Source organism: Chenopodium album, chromosome 6, assembly GCF_948465745.1.
Source record: "Chenopodium album chromosome 6, dcCheAlbu1.1, whole genome shotgun sequence".
Taxonomy (NCBI): Eukaryota; Viridiplantae; Streptophyta; class Magnoliopsida; order Caryophyllales; family Amaranthaceae; genus Chenopodium; species Chenopodium album.
This window is the reverse complement of record NC_137839.1, coordinates 52,305,477-52,330,235: the sequence shown is the minus strand read 5'-3', so window position 1 is coordinate 52,330,235 and position 24,759 is coordinate 52,305,477. Positions and strand designations below refer to the sequence as shown.

The 24,759-nt window shown below is 44.5% G+C and overlaps 1 pseudogene across 1 annotated transcript in view; it reads right to left on the bottom strand.

The window, feature by feature from the left end:
• Positions 1 to 1,190: 1,190 nt before the first annotated feature.
• Positions 1,191 to 24,759, bottom strand: part of LOC145634892 (putative inositol transporter 2) — a 37,099-nt pseudogene continuing 13,530 nt past the window's right edge. Inside the window, exons 3-8 of the transcript XR_014113675.1 lie at positions 22,752 to 23,087; positions 14,357 to 14,464; positions 13,682 to 14,273; positions 12,759 to 12,835; positions 3,346 to 3,348; positions 1,191 to 1,756 (exon numbers count right to left, since the gene is read on the bottom strand). The product of XR_014113675.1 is annotated as a putative inositol transporter 2 (transcript). The remainder of the gene's footprint in view (positions 1,757 to 3,345; positions 3,349 to 12,758; positions 12,836 to 13,681; positions 14,274 to 14,356; positions 14,465 to 22,751; positions 23,088 to 24,759) is intronic.

The following is a 24,759-nucleotide window of genomic DNA, read 5'->3' as shown; positions in this document are numbered from 1 at the left end:
CTTGAGAGTAGGGAACGATAGTGATCCTTAAATGAATTAGAATCACTAGCCCTGATATTACTCGAGTAGGGAACGATATTGGTATTGAATGACTGAGGTTGGGAGTATCCTTTAATTCATCTAGCCTAAGAGCTCGTTGAGCAGTGGATTGATATATGCACCGTTGAGTTGACAGGGTTGAACTTTACGTTCTTAATGTTCTTATTCCATTGCGTAGAGAGTCTTGGGTTTGTAAGGTGCTTGAATGTGTTTTAAGCCTGAATGGAAAGACCCTAGATATGATGGGAATGTGTAAGTAATGCACAGACGGAACACCTACGTGAGTACGAGGGGTGGCCTCCTTCAAGGGAAATTGTGGTGTAGTTTTCCTAAAATACTCATGAGAGCCCAAGGTGTTGGCCAAGATTGGCGGAGTTGCTTAAGCTCTTAAGTCAAGATATGTGTATACAAGGTCCCTTCCTCTCTCCTAGGAGTTCAAATCTTAGGATACTCATTAGGGAAGTGTTGAAAACCTTGTGCACTAATGTGATAGTTCAAACCTTTAGATACTAGCATTTAAGTACTAAGACTTTCATTTACTGTTCAGATTTCATGTTGTTGATCCGCTTGCATTAGTGGGGGATTGTTGGAAATGGTAAATGCAATCGGAAGATTCTCGCGCTGGATCGGGTGGTGGTTCGCCCGACCGGGCGAAATTGGCTAAGGAGAAAAAGGGCTCTCGCGCCCGACTGATCGCGAAACCAGGTCTTGGAATATTTTATCTCACGCCCGATCGGGCCCGCCTCTTCCTTAGGTCGGTTTGGTTTATTTGTTTCCTGATTTCGGGACACATATAAATACGAGCATTGCCTTTCCTATTTTCTATAATTCACATTAAAAAAACCTCAAACACAAACCTACCCTTTGAGATCTCAAAAATTCTTGAGCAATTCCACTCTTCGGATTTGGGTACACGAATTACGAAGGAGAGTTGCATTAAACTTGGGGGGCATGCGTCATAAGGAAACCTGTATAGGTGGTGGCGTATTTCGCTTCTAAGGCAGTGGATTTTGTTCCACAGCGTGACTGTGAGTTTGTGATTTTCAATCAAGTGTTTTCCCTTTCATCTTCTCTATTTTGTTTTTGGAATCGACAGATATTTTACCAACAATACATCCAACAAGTTAATATCAACTTCAATAAAAGCACACAATAAGTTTCAAATGCTTGTTTGTCTTACATTAATTAATTACAGGCAATTCCTAAAGGGAGACTTCAATCTCATGGATTATTTTATACTATTAATTAATAACTAAGCATGCATGTTAAATCCCTATATTACAACTTCATAACCAAACAATAATATATATTTTAGGTTGTAACTGAGGAATCCGAACTCGGTTTAGAACTCTTATTGAACCATTTAAGCTGCAAAGTTCTTTCATCAAGCATCTTCTCCACTTCTTCAATAGGCATCCCTTTGGTTTCAGGAACAAACACAATGACAAAGAATAAGGCTATAACAGCGACAACTCCAAAAATGAAAAACGTCCAAGAAGTGCCAATTGCATCTGTAAGTGACAAGAACGTTTGAGCAACTATAAGATTTGAGATCCAGTTGGAAGTGGCTGCAATCCCTCCACATACTCCTCTGTATCTTAGAGGGTATATCTCCGAGTTTACGACCCATGGCACGGTCCCCATACCGGGTGAAAAGAAGATGATGTATAGAGATAACCCTATTAGGGCCATCCATCCATTTTTGCTAGGGCACCCTCTTGAGTACTGTTTTGGGTGTTTTTGTCCCTCAGGAGAGTTACGTCACGAAGTCTGATCCGGCCGAGCTGTACCTGCAAAATAACGGAGACTCCGGGTGGTTAGAGCTCCGCCTCCGACGGTGAAGTTAGTAACTTGAAACAGAATAAAGAGAACGGAAATTTAGGTGGGTATCTGCTCGGATTCCAAGCTCAGGTGTTTCTCTGATGTAAGAGAATGCAAGTGTAATAAATGGTAAAACGTGCCCTAAAAATGAGGGACATCTCCTTATTTATAGGGTCTTTGGAAATTGTGCTCCTGATTAGGTCACTGAACCCTAATCATTGGTGGGCTGCGCGTTTTGCGGCGTTCTCGGGATTTGGGCCTGAAGGCTGCCATTTTCCCCTTTATTTCTGGAGTGACACGTGTCAAGCAGGGATTGGTCCACTTTGGGCCATCCTGAGGCTGACACGTGTCATTCTCTGATTGGACCACGTGGCGGGGTAAAATTACCCTAAACATTTGCCCCTCACAGATGTGACGTGGCACGCCACGTGGCATCTGTGACACATGTCACGCTCCGGTTGGTGGTAATTTTACCATTAAAGAGTAACCGTTCACCTTCCGAGTAAATTACGGAAATGCCCCTGTATTTACCCTCTATATATAACCGTTTTACCCTCATGATTTTGTACGTTTACAAAAATTTTCTAGAGAGAAAAACTTTGAGAGAGCAGAAGTCATCCGTTTGAGTCAGACGCGAGAAAGAAAGTTTGTTCTTCAACGACCCAGCCGGACCCGCCTACCCTCAGATATCAAATCCAAAGGTACCGCCTCTGTCTCTCTCAGCTCTTTTCTTTTTTCACCGCTTGTACATATTTCTTGCAATAAATGGACGCATCACCAACACACACGGCACAACCTAGGTTAGAATCCAGCCGGTCACCAGGGACGGGTGAGTCTAGGACTGGGAGTGCCGTCTCGGGGTGTTGGGACCACCATTTGCCTTGGATTCCAACCAGTTATGTGTCTGTGCAGGACACCATGGCTCGGACAATGCAGACGACAACTGATCCAAATTACAAGAGCGAAGGCTTAGGCGGCCAAACGCTTGAGGGAGAAACGTCCGGTCAGGGTGACCAGACGGCTCTGGAGAGATCCCCTCCGCGCGCCCCTTCAACCGCTGCTGACTCTTTTTTGGAAGAGTGCGACCAAGGCGGCGACGAGGCCGTCTCTGCCCCCTTGGGTCAAAGTGAGTAGGAGACTGAGAGCGACAGCTCCGCCTCTACCTCTGAGAGTAGTGACGATTTACCCCCGCTTCCGGATAGCGAGGAGGAAGAAAGGAAAAAGTGGAACGAGAAGGATGATCCCTTTAGCATCCACGTCTCCTCCAAGGACCGGATCCAAATGGAGGGGAACTTAAAGAATTTTACCCAACTACACCCGCTAGGAGACGGGTATAGAATCAGGGTGTCGCCTGAGAATGGCACCATCGCCTGGGGGGACGATCAACAGAACGCCAACAACTATTTCGGCTGTTATGAGGCGGCATTCAAAGCTGGCCTTCGCTTCCCCCTTCACCAGGCGGTGAAGGCAATTTTAAGAGGCTACGACCTTGGAGTCTGGCAACTTACCCCCAACTCTTGGACAAACATTCTGGGGTATGTTGCCGCCTGCGAGTTCCAGGGGCTTAACCCCGGCTGGGAGGCTTTTGCTAGTATGCACTATCTTAGCAGAAGCCCAGGCGGCTGGAGGGCGTGGTACACTCTAATCACGCAGCCTCAGTATATGATGACCTTGGACAAGGTCTCAAAGTTCGATGGCTGGAAGCACAGGTTCTACCTGATGTCAGCCCCAACCAGACGGGAGAATTATGAATTCCGTCTGTACAATAAGAAGCCCGACTTGTTGGGCAGGAAGTGCGCTCTTCCCCGGATCCCAGAGGAAGATTTTGACAAGATAATTGAGGCAGACTTTTTCGGCCTCACAGACGCAACTCTGTCAACCGGGGAGACAATAAAGGTCTCAAGAACTGGATCCCCAAGAGCGCCTGGTTCAGGGATGAGTGTTTCCTAGCTGCCTGCGGGCTAGGGCACATGTTTACAAAACGTATGCGCCTGAGTTTATATCCGTCTGTAGTATTTTTCTATCGAAATTGATTTATGATATTGACCAATTTCTTTCTTTTTGCAGAAGAAGCATTAAACATGTTGAAATCGGAGAAAACTCCCAAGCGGTCTTCTGCAACCATCCGCAAAGATCTTGCGGAGAAAGCTGCAGCTGAGGTCAAGGCCAAGGTATCAAACGCCTGACCCTTTCATAAGTTGATCCTTTAAAATCATTTTTCCCAGATGCTAACCTTAACTTTGGTTATTTTTGCAGGGAGGAGAGGTTGGAAAGTCGTTTGAGAAACAACTCAAACGAGCTAGGGAGGAGAACCCCGCCGTTCTTAACAAAATTAAAAAAGCCACCTCTGCGTCAACTCCTGGCGCCTCAACCGGGCATCAGCAGATACGGATAGCGGGGCGAAACGAGAAGATAGGCGGCATCTTGTGCCTTGATCTCGTCAACCCCTTATCAGCAGCCGCGGGGTTCACCACGCCTGCAAGCGGTTCCCGCTTGGCCGGCTCTAAAGGTAAGAACCCTTTTGAATCCCCGCTTGAGCTGGTGTGGCCTTTACGGGTGAAATCCCACTCTCAACAGACGTCGTCTTCAGACGGCCGACAACAAATAGGTGCTGCCTTAGTTTTGCACTCATTACGTATTGATTGTGGTGCAGATCAATCTCCCCGCTGGCCAGACGTCCAGAAGCATGCCAAGGCCATGCTGGAAGCTGACCGGAAGAGGGATAAGGACAATATCCCTAGGATAGAGACATTCAATCTTGAACGCATCCTATCCCTTCTGGCTGAGGTAAGAAACTTGTCAATTCAATTTTATTTTTTCCAAGTGTTTTATCCCGCCTGCAATACTTATGCCGCCTGACTTTTTGCAGGCCATGCTGCGGTTGGACGGGCTCAAACGTCCTTATTCCCGCAAACGGGAGGAGGTAAAAAGGGCCAAGAAATCCACCCTAGACGTTGACAATATTGCTTTACACTCCACTATCGTAAATGAACTTGAAACTAAAGCAATCATAATGACACAGGCGTTTAGAATCCAGCAGCTGGAGGCGGATCTGGATACGGCCAAACAGCGGGCGACTGATGCTGAGATGGCCCGAAAGGAGGCGGAGGAGGCCCAGAAGAAGGCTGCTGAGCGTGCCAAAAAGGCTGATGAGGCGCTCAAGAAGGCCCAGACGGACCTTGGCAATCTTCAGGGTGTTTTTGAAGAGAACACCAACCTGAAGACCAAGGTTCAAAAACTGGAGAAGGAGGCTGCTCAGGCTCAGAAGAACTTTGCAGCAACCCTGGAGGCGGAGCAAAACCGCCTTGTTGCTAAAAGTGACGCTTATAACGACGCCCGGATGAAGATTGCCTGGGCTGCCCTGTACCCGGACGCGGATTATGGCGTCTAGGCACTGGCTCACAGGTACACCGAGGACGTGGTTTACCTGAGAGAGAAGGGAGAGCCAAAGCCTGAGTCCTTCGACGCCTGGGTTAATGCCAACAATGTGCCCCTCATGCCTGAGCTACCTGGTCCGGGTGAAGTGAAAGAGATTCCCTCAGACGGTGAGGAGGAGGACCAGGAAAAGCCGCCCGCAGGCCAGAAGTGACTTTTCAGCGGCAGTATGCCAATCTCTATTTTTGTCTTTTTCTTTTATTCAGCGGCAGTATGCCAAAACTTGTTTTTCCGGCCTGCGTGCCGAGTATATTTGTATTTACCGGCTGAGGAGCCGGTTTAATTAACAATTTCTCTTTCTCCCGGACGGGGTCCGGTTAACACTTTAATCCACTTCAACCGTTTGGTTGGGTGGACTTTATGAAATGTACCGACTGAGTCAGTTTTGATCATTTTGCATTTGAATTTTAATTTCGCAAATTTTAATTTTTCATTTTTGCCTAACTTATCAAAAGCATGCGGCGATTTTTGCCTTACTAATCAATAGTCGGGCTGTCCTTGCCCCTGGACGGCTGTGTGATTGGTTTCAAGTGGAGTTGGTTGATTGACTTGAAAACGTCTGATGCTGCAAAGAGCATGATATGTTTATGAGTCAATCAATCACAGTAGTGATTGCCCCAAACCAAGTGCACAGCCGTACACTGACAGGCGTTCCAGTTACTACCCAGACGGTGCTTATCCGTCTTGGTAGAGATTTCATAGCCATTGCACGACTCCTTTGCCCCAATTGAGGTAGGAATTGCAATTTTGGAATAAATAACCTAAGTGAGTTCTTCAGCCGGTGACCGACTGATGCCCCAGGGCATTCGGTATTCGGCAACTTGATCATTCTTCACAGGTCATTTTTGTCAGACGGCTATGAGTTGACCAATTAGGTCGTTCAATCTTTGCCGTCTGCATGGGTACGTAGAACCGACAAATAGTCCGTTCTCTGCGACGATTGCACTCGGAGGGGTGTCGCCGGACGCCTTTGTCCATGTTGGGACAGACGATTTTATAAAATGAGTAACCATCCGGCCATTTTAGCCTCTGGTCTTGTTTGAGACCGGTTGTATAGCCACTAAACGTTTTTGTGCTTAGTTTTTAGTCGAAGTATTGAATTTACACTAAGTATCGAACTTAGTTGTTTAAACGAACGAGTCTGTCTGGGTATTTCCCAGACGGACAGACAATTATTTAATCTTACCGGTATCAAACTTGGTTAGGTAAAAGAAAAATCCGTCTGAGTATTACCCAGGCGGATAATCAGACTTAGTTAAATGAACAAAGTATCAAACTTAAATAAACGAGAGATCCGAATATCCGAGTATTACCCAGGCGGTCAAACAAAGGTAACCTTTACTAAGTATCGAACTTAGTTAGGTAAATGAAAAATCCGTCAGGGTATTACCCGGATGGGTAATCAAACAATAACTCAATTTTGCAAACAAAGTCTGAATCTTCATTAATTGACTCATTGTTTACAAAAAGTTTACAATCTCAGAAGTAGTACTTTTTTAGATTGTCTACATTCCAAGTTCTAGGCAGACGCCTGCCGTGTGGAGTTTCCAGGCTGTAGGTGCCATCCCTTACTTCTTCATAGATCCGGTAGGGGCCTTCCCAATTTGGGGTTAGCTTCCCCAGCTCATTGGCCCTACCGGTTGCCTCCATTTTTCGTAACACTAACTCGTCAACTTTCAAAGGACGCTTGTGTACTTTTTTGTTGTAGGCTCTCGTCATTCTCAGACGGTAAATCTCATGACGCAAGGCGGCATTGCCCCTGCGCTCCGGGAGTGAGTCTTATGCCAGGCGCATTGCCTCCCAGTTTGCCTCTTCATCATATAGCATGACTCTGAGAGTCGGCTCGTAATGTTCGATGGGCAAGACGGCTTCGGCACCGTAAACCATGAGAAATGGGGTTTCACCGGTTGCCCCTTTTGCTGTTGTCCGGATGGCCCTGAGATGAGTTTATTGAAGGCTTCAACTTGGCCATTTGCTTGGGGCCGGCCAACAGATGCAAAATAGCTTGAGATCCCCTGATCTCCCAACCAAGTTTTTAGCTGAGGCGTCTCAAACTGAGGACCATTATCAAACACCATAGACATAGGTACCCCATACCGGGTGATAATGTTCTTCCAAATGAAGGAAATTACGTCTGAGGTCTTGATGTTTTTAACCGCCTCAGCCTCCACCCACTTGGTGAAATAATCCACAGCCACCAAGATGTAGCGCTTTCCGCCTGGAGCAGGCGTGTAAGGACCTAGAATGTCCATGCCCCATTTTGCAAACGGGATTGGGCTGTAGATGGCTGTCAGATCAGTAGCCGGACGGTGAATGAGTTTGCCAAATTTTTGGCACTTGTCACATTTCTTCACCAATTCCTTGGCGTCTGCCTCAAGAGTGGGCCAAAAATAATGTCGTCTGGCTCTGACGGCTAGGGACCTGCCGCCTATATGAGAGGCGCAGAATCCCGATTGCAAGTCTTCAAGAACTTCTTTCCCCTTTTCTGGGGTGACACACTTCAACAAAGGCTTCATAAACCCTGCCTTGAAGAGTTCTCCATTTTTCAACTCGAAGCTTGCAGCTCGCTTTTTCAGGACGGCTGCTTCCTGTGGCGTATCAGGAAGTGTACCGTCTGAAAGGTAGGCCCGGATGCCATCCATCCTCATAGATGCTTCTCTTTTCAAGAACTTCCCAAAAGACTGACCGAGGCATATCATGGCAGGCGGAAGACGCCAGCTTTGACAATGCATCCGCCTGGTTATTTTCCGACCTGGGCACTTGACTCAGACGGAATTCCTCAAGTGCCTTGGTCTCTTCTTTGACTGCCTGAAGATATTTAATCATAGCCGGATGAGTAGCCTCATAGCTTCCCTCATACTGGCTAACGACCAATTGAGAATCAGAGTAGGCGTCAATTTTCATGGCCCCTGCCGCCTTACACATGCGAATGCCGGCTAGCAGGGCTTCATATTCCGCCTTATTGTTAGAGGCTTGAAATTTGAAGCGTAGTGCATACTCAAATCTGTCCCCTTCAGGAGACTCGTAAATTACGCCTGCACCACAGTCGTTCTTAGTAGAACTCCCGTCTACATACACTTTCCAAACCTGATCAAGATTATCCGGAGCCACCGGACGGGTCATTTCAACAATGAAGTCGGCAAACGCCTGACCTTTCACTGCCTTTCTTGGTTCGTAAGTGATTTCAAGACTTTGCATTTCAATAGCCCATTTCAACATTCTCCCGGATGAGTCCAAGGTAGACATTGGCCGCTTGAGTGGCTGGTCGGTGTAAATCACCACCGGGTGTGCCAGAAAGTAGGGCTTTAATTTTTTGAAAGCCATATACAGAGCAAGGCCAAAATTTTCAACCATGGGATACCGGAGTTCAGCATTTTTAAGAACATGGCTAATGAAGTAAACCGGGAGCTGCACGCCGTCTCGCTCAGCAAAGAGAACAGCACTGAGGGCATGATCTGAGACGGCTAAATACATGTACAACGTCTCCCTAGGTAAAGGACTGACCAACCTAGGTAGAGAATGTAAATGCTCTTTCAACCTCTAGAATGCCGCCTCAGCATCGTCCCCCCATTCAAATCTGGTCTTCTTCCTGATTTCTTGGAAAAAGTAGAGGCACTTGTCGCCTGACCGGCTGAGGAACCTCCCTAAGGCGGCCAGACAACCGGTGAGTCTCTGAAATTCCTTGACAGAGTGGGGTGACTTCATGTCAATCACCGCCTGTATCTTTTCGGGGTTAGCCTCTATCCTCCTTTGATCAATCAGGAATCCGAGAAACTTCCCAGACTCAACACCAAAGACGCATTTCTTTGGATTAAACATAACCTTATGCCACCTGAGGGTGGTGAATGTTTCTCGGAGATCAGCAAGGTGATCCGTCTGTAGCTTGGATTTGACTATCATGTCATTAATGTACGCTTCCACATTCCTCCCAATCTGATTAATGAAAACCGTATTAATCATCCGTTGGAAAGTGGCAGGCGCATTTTTCAAGCCAAACTGCATCACAGTATAACAGAATAACCCCTGATCAGTGACGAAGGCCGTCTTCTCTTGATCTTTCTTCCACAGGGGTATTTGATGGAAGCCGGAGTAGGCATCCATAAAGCTCATCAAGGCGTGACCGGCTGTAGAGTCGACCAGACTGTCGATCTTTGGAAGCAGGTAACTGTCCTTTGGACACGCCTTGTTGAGGTCTGTGTAATCAACACACATGCGCCAGGTCCCATTCGGTTTCTTAACAAGGACCACATTGGCCACCCAGTTGGGAAAATTACAGGGCCGGATGAACCTGGCGTCTAGCAGCTTTTTGACTTCGGCAGCTGGCGCTTGACTTCTTTCCTCGCCGTGGTTTCTTTTCTTTTGCCGGATGGGCTTCTTTTTGGGGTCCACGGCGAGTTTGTGGACAGCGAGATCCGGGCTGACGCCTGACATCTCTTCCACTTCAAAGGCAAAAATGTCTTTGAATTCGTTCAGCAGAAGGTGCAAGCTTGCACCCAAGGTAGCATGAGCAACCGTCCCAACCTTAACAGTACGTTCTGGACGGCTGTCATCCAGAACGAGATCAATGCTTTCGCCAGCCGGTTGGGGACGGAGCTCATCTGACCGTTCACCTGTCAGTGATTGCTATTTTTTCTCTTTCTTCACCTCCACCAGCAGAGGTGCCTTTCTTTTCTTCCCGGCTGCTGGTGGGACAGGCGCAGGGTCGGCATCCTTGACATTGTCAAGGTCTATTGGTTCCTGGCCGTCTGGGGCCACAGTGTCTCTGACGGCTGAGAGATAACACTCTCGGGCCGTCTTCTAATCCCCATTCAGGGAACCCACAGTGCCGTCATCCCTCTCATACTTGATGAGCATGAGAGATGGGATGATTACTGCCTTGGCTACGTTGAGGGTCGGCCGGCCAAGGATAATGGTCATCATACAACCGGGTCATCATGCGGACGGCGGACGCTGCCCCTATCCTTCTCAGTAATCAAGACGTCTGGGAAGGAGGTGCTTGCAGACGCCTGCTCGTCATCATCCTTGTCCATCTTTCGAAGAAGGCTCTTGGTGCCCCGGATGGTAGGGCCGCCACAGGAGAACTCGCCTGCTATTGTGTAGACCGGCTCCTTATCGGTATCCGAGCTACTAGCAGGCTGGGGGGTAGTCTTGGAGGACTGACCCTTGTTTTTCTTTTTTGCCCCGGCTGGGGACTTAGAAATGTAGGATTTCAACAGCCCTTTGTCAGCCAGACGGTCCAACGCCCGCTGAAGAATGAAGCAGTCGTTGGTGTCATGGCCGACCTCCTCATGGAACTGACAGAATTTATTTTTGTTCCGTGACTGGACATAACTCTTCATAGGATTCGGCTTCTCAATGGACAGCCGGTCCTTTACCTCCATGAGGATGGAGTTGCAGTCTTTATTAAACTCGTACTTGGGGACGTACGATTTAAACTCTTTCTTTTTCTTCTGGGACGGTTGGTCAGAGTCAGTAACCGCCCAGACTTCTTTTCTTTTCTTGCTCTCTTCTTTGTTTTTGGCCGGCTGAGCTGCCCGACTGTCTTTCTGTTTGTCGGACTTCTTGGAGTCCGACTGGCTACCAGGCGAGCAGAGGTCGGTAGCTTGGATGTAGCTTTCCGCCTCCCTCAGGGCCGCCTGTAAGGTGAAAGCCCCTTTTCTGACTAGGTCGAACTTAAAGGTCGACCCGTCTCTCAGACCCTTGAAAAAGTCTGTAAAAGCTACCTCGTCAGACAGTCCTTGAATCTGAATTCTTATCAGATTGAACCGCCTGACATATGAGCGCAGCCCTTCTCTCTCTCCCTACTTAACAGTGCTCAAATCAAGGCTTGTTTTCTTAGCAGGGATGTTCATTGAGAAGTTGGAAGCAAACAGGAAGGCGAGCTTCCTGAAGCTATCAATGGACCCGGCCGACAAGTTGCCAAACCATTGTTGGGCAATGCCCTTCAATGTAGCCGGGAAGCACCGACACCAAGTGGCATCATCCAACCCCTGCAGATACATGAGGTTGGTGTAAGCCATAAGGTGGTCTTCCGGGTTCGTGGTACCATCATAGGTACCAACCAACACATTCTTAACCTTGGCCGGCTGGGCCGCCTCGGTTATCTCCCGGGTGAACGCAGAGGGCTGTTCACCCAGGCGCAGCAGACGAAGCTGCCAGTCCAATGGCTGGACATTTGGATATGCCGCCTGACCTCCAAAGAAGGCCGGCTGCATGAAGTGAGAAGGATACTGTCCGTAAGCCTGAGTAGGCACATACGGTACATCTCCAATCATGTGAGGGCCAGAATGGGCGGTATTACCGCCTGTCTGGATCTCATGCAAGGAGGGTGCACTCCCTGCAGAAATATTGTTGAAGCTGTCTGGAAAGTTCGACGTTGAAGCCGACTCAGACAGCGATTGGTTTCTCTTCCGGTTAATGATTTTCCGGGCATCAAGAGTTGATTTTTTACTTCTCACCGGCTACTGAGTCCGGCGAGTGTTATTGGTGTTCTTCCCAGGAAGGAGAATTTTTTACCAATCAATGGTCCCGGCGGCCTTCTCCTTTGGATTAAGAGTGGGTTGCCGGTCTCTGACTGACTTCCCCTTCTCTGGAGGAGTCTTCTTCGCCGACTGACCTTTACTTGGGCCAGCTCGGCTTTTGGTGATCAACTCTTTAATTTCACCCTTGAAACTTGTCATGAATCTCATGAGTTCGTCTTGGGTGACAGGGGCTGATCCAGCTGCCGTTTGGGTTTCCCCTTCCGGCTGCCCAGTGGGTCTGCTCGGACCCGCCTGGGAGGCACCCCGCTCCAGAGTCTCTCTGGGCCGGATGCGCTTGATTCTAAGAGAGCCGTCTTCGGCTGTAAAGGTTTTAACCTGAGGATCTTCATCCTCCCGGTCTGTAAAAACTTCTGGGTCATCGTCCAGATGGTTAGGGGGTGGTACAGACTCTTGAACCATCTTCGAGGTACTCTCCCCACAGACGGCGCCAAATGTTTTGGGTGTTTTTGTCCCTCGGGAGAGTTACGTCACGAAGTCTGATCCGGCCGAGCTGTACCTGCAAAATAACGGAGACTCCGGGTGGTTGGAGCTCCGCCTCCGACGGTCAAGTTAGTAACTTGAAACGGAATAAAGAGAACGAAAATTTAGGTGGGTATCTGCTCGGATTCCAAGCTCAGGTGTTTCTCTGATGTAAGAGAATGCAAGTGTAATAAATGGTAAAACGTGCCCTCAAAATGAGGGACATCTCCCTATTTATAGGGTCTTTGGAAATTGTGCTCCTGATTAGGTCACTAAACCCTAATCATTGGTGGGCTGCGCGTTTTGCGGCGTTCTCGGGATTTGGGCCTGAAGGCCGCCATTTTTCCCTTTATTTCTGGAGTGACACGTGTCAAGCAGGGATTGGTCCACTTTGGGCCATCCTGAGGCTGACATGTGTCATCCTCTGATTGGACCACGTGGCGGGGTAAAATTACCCTAAACAAGTACCAATTTCGACCTTCGGCTTTACATATGTTTCCTACTGTGTTGTTCGATTTTAAACATGCTCCCGGAAATAGCTGCAACAATAATATCACATGAAAAAAGTATTTCACTATATATATATAGTGACATGGTTTAATTGTTGGATGAAAAGAACATAATTTTCATGTATGAATTCAATCCATACTATTTAAAGTATTAGCTTTACATAGAGATAGTAATTTAACTTAGGTCCTGTTCATATTTACTGAATTGAGTTGAGCTAAACTGTCCTGAATATTTTATGAGAGAAGAAAATTAGGAGCTAAACTGAACTAAACTGAAATTAAACTTAAGTAAACAGACCTTTAATGAGGCTAATAATCCTACAATTAAGCAACTACGGCTAATAACTTGAAATAGGTAACTTCCCACTAGCCCATTATCACACTAACTTAATAAATGCAATGATAGTAACTAAAATAACTTTATGTTATACTCCATGCGTCCCTTATTTTTTGCTGTCATGGAGAAATATTACTTTACAGAGTATTAATTTTTGGTTGGAAAAAAATAACAAAAGAAAATAGTCGAGTTAATGGAATGGTTGTGACTCTTGTGAGAGTGTGTGGTCCCAAATGTTCAAAAATTTAATACGACAAAATTAAAAGGACAACCTTAAAAGAAAATTGGGGCAAAAAAAAGGGATGGAGGAAGTATTATCTTCCACAAACAACCATAATTTGAAATGAGCAAACCATATCAACCACAAGCTTGGTGAGACATTGATCTAGCCATAGAGCTAAGGCTTAATTAAATGATCTAAGTTCCATTGATTTTCTTTAAAGTATAACATAAAATTTGGCAAAGAACAACACTTTGAAGCTTATATATGTCATTTATAAACTAAAAAAAAAAAAATGTATAGTTGCAAGAATTTGTACCTTATTGGAGGGCGACGAACAAAATCCACACGTTTGTTTCTTCAAGCATAAAGTACAATCCCAACGAGTATTCGTACCAGCAACGGCATAATCATCACAGGTATGTCCATGAAATCGGTTTGTCTCAATCAAGCTAACAGGCGGTGAATGAGTCGTCGTTTCATGAAAAACAGCAGCTAAGATTCCAAGAGATACAATCACACCAGAAATACTGAAAATCAGTAGCTTCTTTCGTCCAGTCCTATCTGTGAAATATATACTAGCAATTGAACCCGCGGCATTAAGCCCAGCAGTGACTAGAGAAAGAAGTAGAGCCGTCTGATTTGATGCATAACCAGCTAATTGCACGATTGTTGGGCTGTAATACATGACAGTATTTATGCCTATGAATTGCTGAAATACTTGTAAACCAACACCAGCATATAAACCTCTTCTTATTGCTCTAGTTTTGACGAGTTCTATGCATTGAAGTTTTTCACCTGCATTTTCTGTTAATTCTGTCTACTGGCTCTTTTAAGGCTGTGATTTCTGCTTCAACGTCGTTTTCAGGGTAAATCTTTCTTATTATTTTCTTGGCTGTTTCTACTTTCCCCTGGTTTTAGTTCAGAAATATGTAACGAGTTATGATTGATTGATTTGTGGATGAAATCACGACTTGAGAGGGGTGTTAAGTACCTTACGATAGAGCCAACGCGGCGACTCTGGAAGAAGTAGCATTAGAATGAATTGGAAGAGTGCAGGAATTCCGGCAATTCCAAGCATCCATCTCCATGTTCCTGGTACCTCGACATACTAAAATTATATGATCTTATTTAATTGTAGTAATATGTTGTGAAAAATTATGTGTATATGATGTTAATTAATTGTAGTAATATACAAAAATCATATAGTATGTGAATGCATTCATGACCCAATATATTAGTATATGGTTTTACATGAAATGTTTCGACTATTTGTATGGTTCAATGGTTGCATGTAGAGCAGTTTATTGAGTAGGGTAGCCCAATAATAATAAGGTCAAGACCAAGCTTAAAGGGTTTAAATGGACAAGGCCTTTGACCGACTGGGCTCTTATTAGGTAGGGTTAATATATGGCCAAAATGTTTTTCCAATTTAATAGACAAACAAATTTGATAATGTAAAAAAAATTACATAGATAAATTTGTATTCATATACACTTAATTATGGCTTTGTTCAATATTTATTTTAATTGATATTTTATTGGTATGCCCATTATCTACCTGCTACTGACTTGTGACCTGCATTGGCCCGATTCGCTTTTGACCCTATAAAATGTGACCCTCTTTAATTCGGCCTGTACCGATCTTGACCCGTCCTGTCCAATAATAAGTTCTAGTTGTATGTACTGTATACTACCTCTGTGTTATAGAGTTAGACTCATATACTAGAGTCTTGGAGACGCATGTAGTTTAATAAAAGAATGGGCTTAAAAACAATTTTATAAGTGTGTGAAAAGATATGGAAGACTACAACAAATAGGTGTAAATACTGTATGGAGTATGAGGTACGTAAGAGAAAGTGTAAGAATGAGTATGCAGAGGGAAATGATTTTTGCATATCAAAAATTGCGGTGTGTTAAAATCATTTCCTCTTTTTTTTTTTTTATTATTTTTTTTTTACAATAGCAAAATAAGTACAAAACAAACAAAAGACCTATCCATAATCAGATAGGGAGAGCCTACAACGCCTAGCCATGTCATTTGCCCTCCTCACTTGATCCCTTTGAACTTTTAGGACCGTGCATCTTGTGAAGGTTTCGCCCACTTCCCTAATTTCTTTTAACATCCAAGTTATTGTGATGTCCTTACCTTGCCTATCCTGTAGATTGCTTAGAAGAGAGGTCGAGTCTGAGAGAATAAGAACCCCCTGTTCGCCTTTGGCCCGAGCCCATTTTAATGCTTCGATGCACGCCCATGCTTCGCTGTGCAAGGCTAAAGAAGCTACCCCATGTTTCCCCAATTCTTCGCTCGTACCTAACACCGCCCAACCTATCCCTGCCCTTCCTGTCTTTTTATCCCACGACCCATCCCCTTCTACGATAAAATTGTCATATCCATCCCCTTCCTTCCCCAAGTGCACATGATTGAAACCAGGTGGCAACATGGGACCTTCCCTGCTATCCCCTTCTCCATCTTCATACTCGTCCTTTTGAATGTAAATCCCATGATCATCCATGGCTTTACTAATGAACTCCCTTACCAGACTCGCTGTCCTAGTTGCCCCATTAAAACTACTGGCATTCCTGGCTTTCCACAATCCCTAGAGTGTGGCGATAAACTGTACCCCCCGAGGTCCCTGTATACCATCCTTGCTATAGAAAAGTAGGATATGATGTTGAATCCAACTCCTCAGAGAGTTGAACCCAGTAGAGTCAGAGCAAATTGCCAGGGAGCCATTCTCCCAGACTTCCTTTGCTAGAGTGCATAACCTAAAAAGATGTTGACTGTCTTCCAACTCCAACCCACAGTGGCCACACTTTGCATCTAAATGTATTCCCCTGTTAGCTAGATTAAGATTAACTTCGACCCCATCGTGAAAAAACCTCCACAAGAACAATTTCCATTTGGGTTGGATATTCATCCTCCAGATGACCTTTACCAACTCTTGCTCGTTGTTATCAATGTGCGGTCTTCCTAACTCCTGTGCCCTAGAGCAGAAGTAGTATCATGTCTTAACTCTGTATCTGCCTGACGGGTGGAATTTCCAGTATAGGAAGTCATCTTCCTGTGAATGGGAGATTTCCATAGCCAGAATTGACTTTGCGCTATTCCAATCAAAGCACTCCCTAATCTTCCCTGCTTTCCACTGCGAAGATTCTCTGTCAATAAAATCACTTACCTTCCATCCTAAGGCGGCCCCTAAAGTCTGGTTCGAATTGACTAGAGGGGTATCACCATTAACCCAAGGCATGCTGATGGCCTTGATATTCTTCCCGTTGCCCACTTTCCACACAAAACCTTCCCTAAAAGTTTCTATAACCTTTTGAAGGTTAGCCCTTCCCATCGAGGGGTTTCCAACCCTAACATAAGGCCTTGCCATATTGCCGATCCCCCCAGCCTGGAAACCATTATACACTCTAGAGAGAAGAAGTTGCGGGTTGAGCTGCATCCTAGACACTTGCTTGAAGAGTAGGGCATTGTTTAGATTTGAAGCTCCTCTAATTCCTAAGCCTCCCATGCTCTTCGGGAGTTGAATAGTCGCCCTGTTAACCCAATGCATCCCCTTATTCCCATTATTTGACCACCAAAATCTCGTGATCAGGGAGTCGATTCTGTTTGCTATACTTTGTGGCAACTTTAAACATTTCATAACATGAGCCGAGATGCTTACCAGGATAGTGTTGATGAGAATAAGTTTTGAGGCTTGGGAGAGGCGCAGGGTAGCCCAAGACATGATTTTCTCAATTACCTTATCCACTAGGAATTGGAAGGAGAGGCTCTTTTTTCCTTGTATATCGATCGGGGCACCAAGGTGTGTACCCATATTGGTCGTTTCTGTCATACCCAGAATCCTTTTAAAAGATAATTTTGTGCTATCCTCCACCCCTGGGGAAAATTTCACAAAGGACATCGGGACATTAAGTTGTTGCCCTGACGCCTTACCAAACCTGTGAAGGATGTCCCTTATACATAGACAAGAGTCCTCCGTTGCTTTGAAAAAGAGAATTGCATCGTCTGCAAAGAACAGGTGGGAGATAGATGGTGCTCTCCTCGAAACCTTCAACCCTTTAAATTGTTTGATATCTTCTGCCAAAGTCAACATCCTAGAAAGGATATCCATACAGAAAATGAAGAGATACGGGGATAGTGGGTCTCCTTGCCTTAGACCACACTTGGGAGCAAAGTGTTCTGAGGTCTTCCTGTTGATGACTGTCTTATAACTTACTATTGAGATGCATTGAGAGATCATCCTGATCCAATGGCTCGAAAACCCATAAGCCTGTAGCACTCTTAAGAGGAAGACCCAATCTACCCTGTCGTATGCCTTTGACATGTCAATCTTGACCGCAGTGGAATTAGAGCCCTTTCTCAAATTTATCAGGTGCAGGAGTTCATGACTCAAGAGGATGTTATCCTCCATATACCTGCCTGGTATAAATGCATGTTGATTCTCTGAGATAAGGTTTGGCAGAATCTTCTTTAGCCTGTTGACAAGGCACTTTGAGATGCATTTGTAGACCGTATTGCATAAACTTATCGGCCTGAATTGATTGACAAGTTCTGGCACCTTAACCTTCGGTATCAAAACCAATAGGGATTGGTTCCACTCCTTAAGCATGTGACCTGATTTCAAGAACTGATGAATACTATCCAACACTAGCTGTCCTACCTCCTTCCAATAGACCTGAAAGAAATCTGCTGTGAAGCCATCCGGGCCCGGGGACTTGGATTTATGAATGCTGAACATTGCCTTTTTGATTTCATGGTCTGTGAAATCCCTGTCCAGCCAGCTCTTATCCTCTACTGTCAAACTCGGGATATCCAGTTGCCTTAACAAAAGATCTACCTCTTCCTCATGATTATCATCCATTGCCGGGTTGTAGATATCCTTGATTGACTTCAGGATTACATCTTCCACCTCTCTTTGCCCTTCAACCCAAGTATCATTCCCATTTCTTAGTGTCAATATTTCATTGTTTGATTGCCTTTGTTTAACTTTCCTGTACATAAAAGAAGTAGGGCAGTCACCAAACCTGACCCAATTGGCTTTCATCCTCTGTTTCCAAAACTCGAAACACAGTTGGCTTTCTGGAATAAGCCTGTTGATGTGTTGGATGTAATCATCCCCTTCCTGAACTGTGTTGATGTTCACACCCCTTCCATGAAGGTCTTTAGAGAGTTTCCTCCAGTTTATGCCCCAACTTTTCTTGTTACTCAAACACCAGTTTTGGATTGTTGTCCTTACCAAGTTTAGCTTTCGCGAAAGTTGAAACATGTGAGACCCATAAACCTTAGTCTTCCAAGTTGCTTCCACTATGGTCTTAACCTTTGGGAAGTTGAGACACCAACTCTCAATTTGGTATGGCCTGTTGGACCCTATAGTACTAGGGTGGGAGAAGTACGTAATTGCCGCATGATCCGACACCGTAATTGGTTCATGTACAATCCTCCCATCGGGGGAGTGGACAAACCATTCCTCCGTTATGTATGCCCTATCTAACCTCTCAAGAATGAGGCCACTTCCCTCTCTTTTATTACTCCAAGTAAACCTTGGACCCGAGAAAGGGACTTCCGTTGCATTACTACTAAACCTCCAATTAAGAAAGGCATCAATGCCTCTAATCATAACCGAGCCCCCTAACTTGTCACTTCCGCTCTAATCATAACCGAGCCCCCTAACTTGTCACTTCCGCTTTCAATTTGATTGAATTCCCCTATTACTAGTACATTTTTGTATTCTTCCAGGAGCCATTGAAGTTGCTCCCAAACTAAACCCCTATTTTGTACTTGAGGTTCACCGTAAAGAAAAAGGACATACTTTAAATTACCATTCGATTCATTCAAGATCTTACAAAAGATAAAGTTCTTAGACGAGTACAAGCATTCCACTACATCATTAGCCCAACTTAACACTAAAAGGCCCCCACTACTTCCTTCCGAGTTCCAACCAAAAATCGAAGTAGGGTGCAACATATCTAACTTACTAGCCGCACTAACATAATCCATCTTCGTTTCCGAGATGAACATAAAAATAGGTAGCTTCGAACGGTAGAGCCACACTAGGTAGGGAATTGCAAGGGAGTGTGGATCATTCAAGCCCCTACAATTCCAAGACATAACATTCATATTCCATTCGGGGGCTGTTCTGGTACAACCACCTCACCACTTGAAACTAGTCTTACCGAGTCAAACATTGCCACTTGAAGATCGATATCCATGTCATCCTTACTCACCCTTAGAGCCGAAGTCACTTCTTCACTTTTTTGCCTTTTGTACGAACCCAAAGAAGAAGAGGAGTCTGATTGGCGCCTCTTAGAAGACACCCTTTTCCCAATATTCTCATCGATATCAACCCCAAACTCTCTTGCCATCTCCGGATCCGAGATTGCCTTGGAAGCAAACTTGCTTCCCCCTTTTTGATCCCTAATCCAAATGCTAAACCCTCCTTTGTCGGCCCATCGGTGAAGCCTTTTAAGCCTCTTACGTTCCACCCAAGAGTAATCCACCTCACTATACCTCACCGAGTCTCCATCACAAGAATGAGGCAAGTGCCCAATAGCCTCTCTTATCTTCTCCCTACAATTTGCACTATCTTCATAGTTAAATAAATTCGTAAAATTGAATGAGCTAAAAGCAGATACCGGCGAGTTGGGTGGGTCAAACTCAGTGAGTGGCAAGTTTGGCAAGCCTGCCAAGTCCGAAGGGGAAAGGCGCAAGAAAGGAGGAGACGTGCCCCTCACGTTTCGCTGTGAAATTCTGATTTCTGCACTTCTCGCACTCCTTATACCCAAAGATAAAATTGTACCTGCTTGCATAACCCGAGCATACTCCTCATTCGATAACTGCTCTTCACCCAGCCTCATTGTCGTCATGGAAGTGGAGTTAGTCACTGCAAAGTGCGACTGCAAAGCTGCTGGAATGGTAGCTCCTTGCTCATTCCCTGTCATTGGCATCATATTTCCCATATACAATAAATTACTCCTGTCAAATTCAATTGGGGTAGAGGCCCACGCAGAAATACCCAATGAGTGGAACATTGTCCCTAGGCCACCACCTTGCAGATTTGTTTGCTGTGCCGAGGACGATTCACCTCTTTCGAAAGTTGAGTTTGCGAACAAACCCCTTGGTGGAAGCCCTTCCCTGCCATGACTCGAAGTAGCAGCATCTTTAACCGGGCTAGGCCCGCCCAAACCAAGGCCTGAATATGTAGGCCCATTACCACGTAGCCCATTCGAGTGTCGTGCCCTGTCCAAGCCCCCAGAGTTCAAGCGTGATGGCTGAGTGAACTCGGCATAGGGGTCACTAGTTAAGCCTAGCCTTCTGCCAGGCGAGAGAGACAAATCCAGGTTCATCGGATCTTCCCCTCTTTCTATGAATTCTGATTCTTCACTCGAAAAATCCTCTTCCCCTGTGTGAAACCTTTCACTATCACTGCTGTCCAGCGAAGAGAGGGATTGTTCGTATGGGTGTCCCTCGTCGAACACCTCCTCCTCTCTTGGAATTCTTCAAAATAGAGAAGTATTTTCATGCCCCTCATTAATCCTCAGATCTACCCCGGTATTGCGGAACCTGTACCTATTTGGCAAGCCTCGAATATAATTTGAGTAAAATGGGTATTCGGCCGGGCCGTATAATACCCTAATCCCATCTGCTTCTACTTCGTTGAGTCTGCTTCTGACCCTTCTTCTAGCCGTGACAGGGTGCGTGTAGCACCTTGATGTTGAATGCCCTGCGCAACCGCAAGTCTTACAGAACTTGAAAATTCCCTCGTACCTCAAATAGACCCAAATTACCCTATTTCCTTCTAAGGGTATGAAACACCCTAGGATTAGGGGGATAGAAAAATCTATCAATACACATGCTCTCAGCTCTGCATGCATTGGTAACACGTCCCCTGAATGATCGATTTCCTCCAAATACCCCACATGTCGGAATATTTCTCTAGCCCACCCGGTGGTGAGATAAGCAAGTGGGAGTCCATACACCCTAACCCAGATTCTTGCAAGCGAGAAGCTCATCTGGTTGGGTACAAAATCCCTTTGGTATCTTCTAAGATTAATTATTCTTCCATCTATGACAGCCATACTGCCTCGAACTAGGCTTTCTTGATCTTGCCTGATGGCACATTCGAATAAGAAATAGACCCCTGACCTATACACCCTTATTTCTCCACTTCTTATCCACCTAGAATTCACTATGTATTTCACATATTCTACTGGAGGAGGGTGAGGTCCTACTAATACCCCTATAACACACCAATTGAAGTTAATAGTCGTGTTTTCTAAGTCGAAATCTGGAGGAGTGGAAATGAGAGGTCCCCCTCGCAGATCCCTGATGTTCTGCCCAGTATGAGCATTTTGTGAGTTGAAATTATTACTCATGGGATGAGTAATGACAAAGAGACAAGAAGAAAAGGAGAGAAGAACAGAATATTCAGAAGAGAAGAGAACAAAGAAAAGAACAAGTTGAGAAGTTGAGTTATATTGATGAGAACTCTTCACATTTATAACTAGAGTTGAGTTCTTGGAAGATTAAACATAACAAGCATGGGGAGCAAGGATAGGCTATAATTTAATGTAGCCGACTCTAGCTAAAACCCCACTGCACCAGTAGAAAGAAAGCAAATTAATTGTTGAGATTGTATTGGGTGCTGATACCCACAAGGAGGCGCTCAGAGAAATGAATAAAGGTAGGCGCTAGAGAAAGGGTTTAAACTTTTCCAGAAGCCGAGGAGTTTTCTCCAAGAACAAGAAAATATATTGAGAAATGGAAAAGAATAGGAGGTAATCCAAAGACAGAAGCAAACAAATCTTGGTATCCTTCCCACCTAAACAAACTTGTAGTATAAACCTAGAAAAGAGACAAGAATTAGCAGCAGAACTGATTAGAAAGCAAATAAACCTCAAAGATGAGGGAGAAACCCTAGTTGAGCTAGGAAAGGCTCACTTCTAGTGAGAGATGCTCTTAATTTTAGAGAGAGAAAATGGAAGGTATTGTTAAAATCATTTCCAATATGCAAAAAAATGAAGTAAATAAAGGTATGTAGTATTATGGTTAAGAAACACATGGTACGACCAGCCACCATGGGGTTACTTCGTCAGTGTTATGAGGTAACTTTGTCAGTATTACAGGGGTTACTTTGTTAGTGTTATATGGGTTACTCGACTAGTGTTAAAGGGGTTACTAATTCAGTATTATAGGGTTACTTTATTATATTACAATTGGTCACACGGTTAGTCATCCGCACACAGACGGTTGGTTAAGAAATTGTGCCAATTGTTTTCCAAATCTTTGTACTACTAACACGTGTTATATATACTCAATATTATCTAACTTTAAGCACCTACAATGTAACTGAAGTTGGTTTCAATGTATCAAGACAATCATACCTTAGTGAAGGCCAAGTTTACTAAGTAGGACAAAAATTGTCCTCCGATGATGAGGAAACCATTTAGGCTAACTAGTGCACCACGTATATTTGTTGGTGAAGTTTCAGAAATGTATAATGGGCATGTCATGGAAGCCATTCCAACACCTAGCCCAACGAAAACTCGTCCAACAATTAGGGCAGCAGGGTTAGGTGCTGAAGCCATAAGTACTGATCCAACAAAGAACAAGCAATCAGCAAATAAAATTGCAAATTTCCTTCCCATACGATCACTCAGCATTCCTCCCATTGCAGCACCGACGATTGCCCCAGCTAGTGCCATGCTTACAATACTTTCCTGCAGATGTGTTAACATTAGTAATTTAGTATATTGATAAACTAGTCTAGCATTACAGGCCATATATGCAAAGAGGGGAGAAGATTGAACGCATGTTATAATGAAGTAAAGAAACTACAAACCAAATAAATCAAATACTTTGCATAGGCATTACATGAAAGTGCTATATGAGTGTCTCAATAAGTTTCAAGATATAAATTTTCCGATCCATAATTTGTATGACACAAATAGTACAACAAAAATTCTTATACATCAATATATGGTTGGCACATGGGTGTGGCCGCCACAATAGGGGTTACTTGGTCAGTGTTACAAGGTCAGGTTACTCGGTCAGTGTTATAAGGGTTACTCGACTAGTATTCCAGAAGTTACTCATTTAATGTTTTAGAGATAAATTCGTTCTTTTACAACCGGCCACACCGTGTGTTAAACGCGGGCCTGGGCCGCACTCACAAACCAAGAGAGAGTTCACTTCACAAGTCTAAGGAGGTTCCATCCCCAAATCATATGGCAATTGGAGGAGTAGCCCCTTTAACCATATAAAGTGTTTAAGTCTCTCTTCCTCAACCAATGTGGGACACTTACATGTAGTGATACACTTCAACACCCCCCCTCACATGTAAGGTCCCTTTATTCAAGAATCACTTGATCTAATTTAACTTGGCCCAGAATACTTAATGTCATTAAGGCATTAAAGGTCCCAAACCATAGGTCTTGCAATATACTCAAGCCATTAAAGGTCCCAAATCGTGGGCCTGGCTCTGATACCATGTTAAACGTGGGCCTGGGCCTGGGTCGCACACGCAAACCAAGAGATAGTTCACTTCACAAGTTTAAGGAGGTTCCATCCCAAAAACATATGGCAATAGGAGGAGTAGCCCCTTAGCCTTATAAAGTGTTTAAGTCTCTCTTCTTCAACCAATGTGGGACACTTACATGTGGTGATACACTTCAACACCGTGCAACTAGATGACTGTTTTATCCGATTTGTATTTTTATCAAAATTGCCTTATTTATATTATAGAACATGAAAATATTTCTCCACAAAACACCATTGAATGAACATTATTGATATTTTTGTCCGACTACATTATGAATTACATAGTGTAGCTAGTTCCAAACAGTTAAATAGAATTACATGGTCATTGTGTAACAACTTACAAGATAAAAAGCTAAATGAACGGACCTAAGAATTAAGAAAGGAATGAACGTGATTGTACTCTGGAATCATCATACAATCGAAAGCCATAAAAACAAGCATTGCAGGTGGATTGATTTTAGCCTCAGACGTTAAATGAAACAAACAAACAAAAGGGTCCTTCCATTAAAAAAAAGCCACGTTGCAACCCATAATTGTTGTGACGGCAAATATAGTGAAATGCACTTGATTGAAACCCTTATCCCCACTTTTGGTTTTCGTTTTCTACATCCCCCCCCCCCTTCTTTTTTTGGGTAAACATAACAAAATATGCTATAATTTTGAAAATTTTATAAGATACTAGTCGTTGGAGCACGCGCGATGCCTTCTCTATGGAAAGTTTTTAGGGGAAATATCTATGGAAAGTGATACAAATTAGTGCTACAAATTAGCTAATACTTCCTCTCGACATTGCCTTCTCTATCTATCTACATATCTCGTTCTCCCTCTGGTCCCTTTTCCTCTCTTGACTCT